Below are 8,828 nucleotides of genomic sequence, written 5' to 3'. Positions count from 1 at the left end.
AACGCCAGCAGCATCTTCCTCCAGGGTGTGCTGTTTTTCTTCCTGTTTTTCATTCTGTTTTTGCTTTTTTCATTGTTTTTGTGACTTCTTATGATCATCAACCTACAAAAAAAAGATAAAATAACAAAAGAAAATAATTAATTATAAAACATTGGGTTGCCTCCCAACAAGCGCTTCTTTAATGTCATTAGCTTGACAGAGGACTCTCATGGAGCCTCAGAAGTGCTCAGAACCGTGTTGGACCCTCCCAACACCAAACTTAGAGTTTGAATGTGGGGGTTCAACACCAAACTTAGAGTTTGGTTGTGGCCTCCCAACACCAAACTTAGAGTTTGACTGTGGGGGCACTGTCTGGCTCTGTTTTAAGAGAAGCTCTTCATGCTTCCTCTCCATGGTGACAGAGGGATATCCTTGGGCCTTAAACACCAAGGATTCTTCATTCACTTGAATGATCAACTCTCCTCTATCAACATCAATCACAGCCTTTGCTGTGGCTAGGAAGGGTCTGCCAAGGATGATGGATTCATCCATGCATTTCCCAGTCTCTAGGACTATGAAATCAGTAGGAATGTAATGGTCTTCAACTTTAACCAGAACATCCTCTACAAGTCCATAGGCTTGTTTTCTTGAGTTGTCTGCCATCTCTAGTGAGATTTTTGCAGCTTGCACCTCAAAGATCCCTAATTTCTCCATTACAGAGAGGGGCATGAGGTTCACACTTGACCCTAAGTCACACAAGGCCTTCTTGAAGGTCATGGTGCCAATGGTACAAGGTATAGAAAACTTCCCAGGATCCTGCCTCTTTTGAGGCAATTGCTGCCTAGACAAGTCATCCAGTTCTTTGGTGAGCAGAGGGGGTTCATCCTCCCAAGTCTCATTTCCAAATAACTTGTCATTCAGCTTCATGATTGCTCCAAGGTATTTAGCAACTTGCTCCTCAGTGACATACTCGTCCTCTTCAGAGGAGGAATACTCATCAGAGCTCATGAATGGCAGAAGTAAGTCTAATGGGATCTCTATGGTCTCAGTTTGAGCCTCAGATTCCCAAGGTTCCTCATTGGGGAACTCAGTGGAGGTCAGTGGACGTCCATTGAGGTCTTCCTCAGTGGCGTTCACTGCCTCTTCTTCCTCCCAGAATTCGGCCATATTGATGGCCTTGCACTCCCCTTTTGGATTTTCTTCAGTATTGCTTGGGAGAGTGCTTGGAGGAAGTTCAGTAATTTTCTTGCTCAGCTGACCCACTTGTCCTTCCAAATTCCTAATGGACGATCTAGTTTCAGTCATGAAACTTTGAGTGGTCTTAATTAGATCAGAGACCATAGTTGCTAAGTCAGAGGTATTCTGCTTAGAACTCTCTGTCTGTTGCTGAGAAGATGATGGGAAAGGCTTGCTATTGCCAAACCTGTTTCTTCCACCATTATTGTTGTTGAAACCTTGTTGAGGTCTATCTTGATTCTTCCATGAGAAATTTGGGTGATTTCTCCATGAAGAATTATAGGTGTTTCCATAGGGTTCTCCCATGTAATTCACCTCTTCTATTGAAGGGTTCTCAGGATCATAAGCTTCTTCCTCAGATGAAGCTTCCTTAGTACTGCTTGGTGCATTTTGCATTCCAGACAGACTTTGAGAAATCATATTGACTTGTTGAGTCAATATTTTGTTCTGAGCCAAAATGGCATTCAGAGTGTCAATCTCAAGAACTCCTTTCTTCTGACTAGTCCCATTGTTCACAGGATTCCTTTCAGAAGTGTACATGAATTGGTTATTTGCAACCATTTCAATCAGCTCTTGAGCTTCAGTAGGCGTCTTCTTCAAATGAAGAGAGCCTCCAGCAGAGCTATCCAAGGACATCTTGGACAGTTCAGAGAGACCATCATAGAAAATACCTATGATGCTCCATTCAGAAAGCATGTCTGAAGGACATTTTTTGATTAATTGTTTGTATCTTTCCCAAGCTTCATAGAGGGATTCTCCATCCTTCTGTCTGAAGGTTTGGACTTCCACTCTAAGCTTACTCAATTTTTGAGGTGGAAAGAACTTTGCCAAGAAGGCATTGACTAGCTTTTCCCAAGAGTCCAGGCTTTCTTTAGGTTGTGAGTCCAACCATGTCCTAGCTCTGTCTTTTACAACAAAAGGGAATAGCATCAGTCTGTAGACCTCAGGGTCAACCCCATTAGTCTTGACTGTGTCACAGATTTGCAAGAACTCAGCTAAAAACTGATGAGGATCTTCCAATGGAAGTCCATGGAACTTGCAATTCTGTTGCATTAGAGAAACTAATTGAGGCTTAAGCTCAAAGTTGTTTGCTCCAATGGCAGGGATAGAGATGCTTCTCCCATAGAAGTCGGGAGTAGGTGCAGTAGAGTCACCCAGCACCTTCCTTGCATTGTTGGCGTTGTTGTTGTTTTCGGCTGCCATGTGTTCTTCTTCCTTGAAGAATTCGGTCAGGTGCTCTAAAGAGAGTTGTGCTTTGGCTTCTCTTAGCTTTCTCTTCAAGGTCCTTTCAGGTTCCGGATCAGCCTCAACAAGAATGCCTTTGTCCTTGCTCCTGCTCATAAGATAGAGAAGAGAACAAGAAAATGTGGAATCCTCTATGTCACAGTATAGAGATTCCTTTAGGTGTCAGAGGAAAAGAAGAGTAGAAGACAGAAGTGGAAAATTCGAACTTAACAAAGAAGATAGAGTTCGAATTTTGCCTTAAGGGATAGTGTTAGTCCATAAATAGAAAGATGTGAGAAGGAGGGAAGTAATTTTCGAAAATTAAGTGAAAAATTTTGAAAACATTTTTGAAAAACATTACTTAATTTTCGAAAATGAAAATGGAAAAGAAATCAAGTGATTTTTGAAAAAGATTTTGAAATTAGAAATTAAAAAGATTTGATTGAAAACTTATTTTGAAAAAGATGTGATTGAGAAGATATGATTGAAAAGATATAATTTGAAAACAATTTTAAAAGATATGATTTGAAAACAATTTTAAAAGATATGATTTTAAAAATTAATGACTTGCCTAACAAGAAAAGATATGATTCAAACATAAAACCTTTCTCAACAGAAAAGGCAAAAAATGTTCAATCAAATCATTAATTGTCAGTAAGTATCTTTGAAAAAGGAAAGAAATTGATTTTGAAAACATTTGATTGAAAAGATATGATTTGAAAAAGATTTGATTTTGAAAAACTTTGAAAACTTGAAAAAAAATTGATTTGAAAACAAAATCTTCCCCCTTGTGCCATCCTGGCGTTAAACGCCCAGAATGGTGCACATTCTGGCGTTTAACGCCCAAACTACTACCCTTTTGGGCGTTAAACGCCCAGCCAGGCACCCTGGCTGGCGTTTAAACGCCAGTCTGTCTTCTTCACTGGGCATTTTTGAATGCCCAGCTTTTTCTGTGTGATTCCTCTGCAGTATGTTCTGAATCTTCAATTCTTTGTATTATTGACTTGAAAAGACACAAATTAAAAATATTTTTGGATTTTTAATAATAAGGAATAATCAAAATGCAAATAAAATCAAATAACAATGCATGCAAGACACCAAACTTAGCAGTTTGTATACTACTGACACTAATGAGAATGCATATGAGACACATAAACACTCAAGTCAAGAGAATTCAAAGATCAGAGTAAGAAATCATCAAGAATTACTTGAAGATCTTTAAGACACATGCATGGATTCGAAAAATGTAACAAAAACATGCAATTGACACTAAATTTAAGATGAGACACTAGACTCAAACAAGAAATATTTTTGGATTTTATGATTTTGTAAAATTTTTTTTTTTTTGCTTTTTTCGAAAATTAAGTGTAAAAGAAAATAAAGATATCAAAATTCTTAATGAGAATTCCAGGAATCATGCAATGTTAGTCTAAAGCTTTAGTCTAAAGGAATTAGACATAGCTAGCTAAGCTTCAGCAGGACATTGCATTCAAGAGCTAAATTGATGATGATCAATCAGCTTTGGTGATGATAAGAACATCACCTTGAAACACTAGAATTCATTCTTAAGAACTCTGAAGAAAAATACCTAATCTAAGCAACAAGATGAACCGTCAGTTGTCCATACACAAGAACAATCCCCGGCAACGGCGCCAAAAACTTGGTGCACGAAATTGTGATCACTACAACTTCGCACAACTAACCAGCAAGTGCACTGGGTCGTCCAAGTAATAAACCTTACGCGAGTAAGGGTCGATCCCACGGAGATTGGTGGTATGAAGCAAGCTATGGTCACCTTGTAAATCTTAGTCAGGCAGACTCAAATGGGTATAGATGATGAATAAAACATAAAGATAAAGATAGAGATACTTATGTATATCATTGGTGAGAGCTTCAGATAAGCGAATGAAGATGCCTTCCCTTCCGTCTCTCTGCTTTCCTACTGTCTTCATCCAATCCTTCTTACTCCTTTCCATGGCAAGCTCGTGTAAGGTTTCACTGTTGTCAGCAGCTACCTCCCATCCTCGCAGTGAAAGCTAATGCACACACTCTGTCACAGTGCTGCCAATCACCGGTGTGGTTCCCTCCCCTACCGAAATAGAATCCAGTGATTCTTTTGCGTCTGTCACTAACGCCCAGTAGGTTACAGGTTTGAAGCACGTCACAGTCATTCAGTCATTGAATCCTACTCAGAATACCACAGACAAGGTTAGACCTTCCGGATTCTCTTGAATGCTGCCATCAATTCTTGCCTATACCACGAAGATTCCGATTAAAGAATCCAAGAGATATTCACTAGAGCCTTGGTTGCTTGTAGAACAGAAGTGGTTGTCAGTCACCTTGTTCATGGGTGAGAATGATGATGAGTGTCACGGATCATCACATTCATCAAGTTGAAGAACAAGTGATATCTTAGAACAAGAACAAGCGGAATTGAATAGAAGAACAATAGTAATTGCATTAATACTCGAGGTACAGCAGAGCTCCACACCTTAATATATGGTGTGTAGAAACTCCACCGTTGAAAATACATAAGAACAAAAGTGATCATTGGTTTCGGCCCCAGAGAGGGAACCAGAAGAACCAAGATGAAAATACAATAGTAAAAGGTCCTACTTATAGAAAACTAGTAGCCTAAGGTGTACAAAGATGAGTAAATGACATAAAAATCCACTTCCGGGCCCACTTGGTGTGTGCTTGGGCTGAGCAATGAAGCATTTTCGTGTAGAGACTCTTCTTGGAGTTAAACGCCAGCTTTTATGCCAGTTTGGGCGTTTAACTCCCATTTTGGTGCCAGTTCCGGCGTTTAACGCTGGAATTTCTGTAGGTGACTTTGAACGCCAGTTTGGGCCATCAAATCTTGGGCAAAGTATGGACTATTATATATTGCTGGAAAGCCCAGGATGTCTACTTTCCAAAGCCGTTGAGAGCGCGCCAATTGGGCTTCTGTAGCTCCAGAAAATCCACTTCGAGTGCAGGGAGGTCAGAATCCAACAGCATCTGCAGTCCTTTTCAGTCTCTGAATCAGATTTTTGCTCAGGTCCCTCAATTTCAGCCAGAAAATACCTGAAATCACAGAAAAACACACAAACTCATAGTAAAGTCCAGAAAAGTGAATTTTAACTAAAAACTAATAAAAATATACTAAGAACTCAACTAAAACTACTAAAAACATACTAAAAACAATGCCAAAAAGTGTACAAATTATCCGCTCATCACACACCTAAGGCTTGCAAACAACTCATCGAAGAGGAAAAATTCCTTTGGAAAACTCCAAAACTTTGTCCCTCTTGTCGTTGCGGAGGTTGTCTCTGACAAATTTGTTCTTCCTTATAAGCTAATTTGTTTTCATTCTTTCGTTCTCAAATATTGCCGTAGCGCTGGCATCAAACACAGCATTACACCGAAAAGACAAAGATACATCTCAATCCTTTAATTTCTACTGCATCAGAAGCTCTAACAGTCTTTCACCAACTCCTGGATACATTGCTCAAACATAGGTTTCGAAATCCCCCAAGGTAGTATCAAATTCATAAGTAAAACCAACCATGTTGATACCTAAGTAAGGCTCTGCAAAATTTGCACTAGCATTGAAAGGATCAGAATCAACCTTCATATCTTTATTTGCCATCGTCGAACTTCAATCTCTCCTTCATAATCGCTTCTTGAATCAAGTCTCTGAAATAGACACAATTATTAGTCAAATGGCTAGTTGCTTGATGAAATTTACAATAAGGTTTTCCCTTTAAATCTTTTATCGAAAGTAATTTCTTGCCTTCCGGCAAAACCAATTGTTTATCTCTAAGCAACACATCAAATATCTTATCTGATTTTGAAATATCGAAGCTGTACTTCTTTCCACTCTTATATTTTGTATCATTAGATTTGTCAACACTTGTGATTTTCCTAAGCAAAGAACAAACATAAGGTGGATCTTTCTTTAATTCATCCAAATCAACTTCAGGAAATTCAAAATCAGATTCCTCGCTTGAGGATTCTATTTCGACATATGAAACCTTTTATTTTCAAGAAAAGGGTTTATTTCAGTGCTCAGGAGCCATAAAACAGCTCTTGGGTAGACCATTGGTGATTTGAAGGGGATTAGTGCAACCAAGTGTATGCACAAGATCCTTCTGAAAGATGATGCTAAACCAGTTGTGCAACCACAAAGGAGACTCAATCCAACTATGAAAGAGGTGGTCCAAAAAGAGATAATAAAATTATGGGAAGCATGTATTATTTATCCTATTTTTGAGAGTCCTTGGGTAAGTCCTGTGCAGGTAGTTCCCAAGAAAGGAGGGATGACAGTGATCAAAAATGAAAAGAATGAGCTTATTCCTACAAGGACAGTCACAGGTTGGAGAATGTGTATAGACTACAGGAGGCTCAACACTGCTACAAGGAAGGATCACTTCCCCCTGCCTTTCATTGATTAGATGCTTGAGATGTTAGCTGGTCATGCTTTTTATCATTTTGTAGATGGGTATTTTGGATATAATCAAATTGCAGTGGACCCTTAAGATCAAGAGTAGACAGCATTCACATGCCCCTTTGGAGTGTTTGCCTATAGTAGAATGCCATTTGGACTCTGTAATTCTCCAACAACTTTTCAGAGGTGTATGCTTTCAATTTTTTCTGATATGGTTGAAAAATTCATTGAGGTATTTATGGATGATTTTTTTTTTGGTAATTCTTTTGAGTCATGTCTTAAGCATTTATCTCTGGTCTTGAAACGGTGTTAAGAATCAAACCTTGTTTTAAATTGGGAAAAATGCCATTTTATGGTTACAGAAGGCATTGTTCTTGGACTCCAGATTTCAAGTAAGGGGATTGAGGTTGATAGAGCAAAGGTGGAGATAATTGAAAAATTACCACCACCAGCTAATGTTAAGGTAGTCAGGAGTTTCTTGGGTCATACAGGATTTTATAGGAGATTTATAAAGAACTTTTCTAAAATTGCTAAACCATTGAGCAACCTGTTGGTTGTTGATGTTCCTTTTGTCTTTGATTCTGAATCTCTGCATGCTTTTGAAACTCTGAAAGCAAATCTTACCTCTGCTCCCATTATAGCTCCCCCTGACTGGGATCTACCATTTGAATTAATGTGTGATGCTAGTGACTTTGCTATAGGAGCTATTTTAGGACAGAGGCATGGTAAGCTTATACATGTCATTTACTATGCTAGCCATGCGTTAAATGATGCCCAAAAGAACTACACAACTATAGAAAAAGAATTACTAGCTATTGTGTATGCTGTTGATAAGTTTAGGTCCTATTTAATTGGTTCTAAGGTTATTGTTTATACTAATCATGCTGCTTTGAAGTACCTTCTAACCAAATAGGATTCTAAACCAAGATTAATCAGATGGGTGTTGCTCCTTCAAGAGTTTGATACTGAAATAAAAGACAGGAAAAGGTCAGAAAATCAAGTAGCTGACCATCTCTCCAGAATTGAGCCTGAAGCAGGAGTACAACCACCCACAGCTGTGATTGAGACATTTCCAGATGATTATTTGTTCCTCATTCAGCAGGCTCCATGGTTTGCAGACATTATAAACTACAAAGTTATGAACTTCATTCTAAAGGAGTATAGTAGGCAACAAGTAAAGAAGCTATTGACTGATGCAAAGTACTACATTTGGGAGGAACCATACCTTTTTAAAAGGTGTTCAGATGGTATCATCCGGAGATGTGTTCCAGATGAGGAAAAGCAGCAGATTCTTTGGCATTGTCATGGTTCTGATTATGGAGGCCACTTTGGTGGTGAAAGGACAGCTACAAAGGTCCTTTAGAGCGGGTTTTACTGGCCAACTCTGTTCAGGTATGCAAGAGCATTCGTGAAGCACTGTGACAGATGTGAAAAAGCCACGAATCTCCTTGCCAACCATGAAATGCCACAGCAGGGGATTCTTGAGGTTGAGTTGTTTGATGTGTGGGGTATTGATTTCATAGGACCTTTTCCACCCTCACATTCAAACAACTATATTCTAGTGGTGGTTGACTATGTCTCTAAGTGGGTGGAAGCCGTGGCTCTACCTACCAATGATGCCAAGGTGGTAATGAGTTTTCTTCAGAGATATATCTTTAGCTGGTTTGGTATCCCAAGGACACTCATTAGTGATGGAGGAAGCCACTTCTGTAATAGACAGCTGGACTCTCTTTTGCAGAGATATGGAGTCCATCATAAAGTGGCAACCCCCTATCATCCTCAGATAAGCGGACAAGTTGAAGTTTCCAATAGGGAACTCAAGAGGATTCTAGAGAAGTTCGTCAATGTTTTAAGAAAGGACTGGTCTAGGAAGCTTGATGATGCTCTCTGGGCATACTGGACAACGTACAAGACTCCCATTGGCATGTACCCTTACCAGTTGGTCTATGACAAAAAGCCT

General features: G+C 39.2%; 1 non-coding gene across 1 annotated transcript; it reads left to right on the top strand.

Annotated features, from left to right (window-relative positions):
* The first annotated feature begins 1,905 nt into the window (after positions 1–1,905).
* LOC112793728 (small nucleolar RNA R71) lies at positions 1,906–2,013 on the top strand. Its single transcript, XR_003198426.1, has one exon. It is a non-coding gene; the product is annotated as a small nucleolar RNA R71 (small nucleolar RNA).
* Positions 2,014–8,828: the final 6,815 nt, after the last annotated feature.

This window comes from Arachis hypogaea, chromosome 3 (assembly GCF_003086295.3).
Source record: "Arachis hypogaea cultivar Tifrunner chromosome 3, arahy.Tifrunner.gnm2.J5K5, whole genome shotgun sequence".
Taxonomy (NCBI): domain Eukaryota; kingdom Viridiplantae; phylum Streptophyta; class Magnoliopsida; order Fabales; family Fabaceae; genus Arachis; species Arachis hypogaea.
Note: the sequence above shows the minus strand (reverse complement) of the source record. Positions and strands in the feature narration are given on the sequence as shown.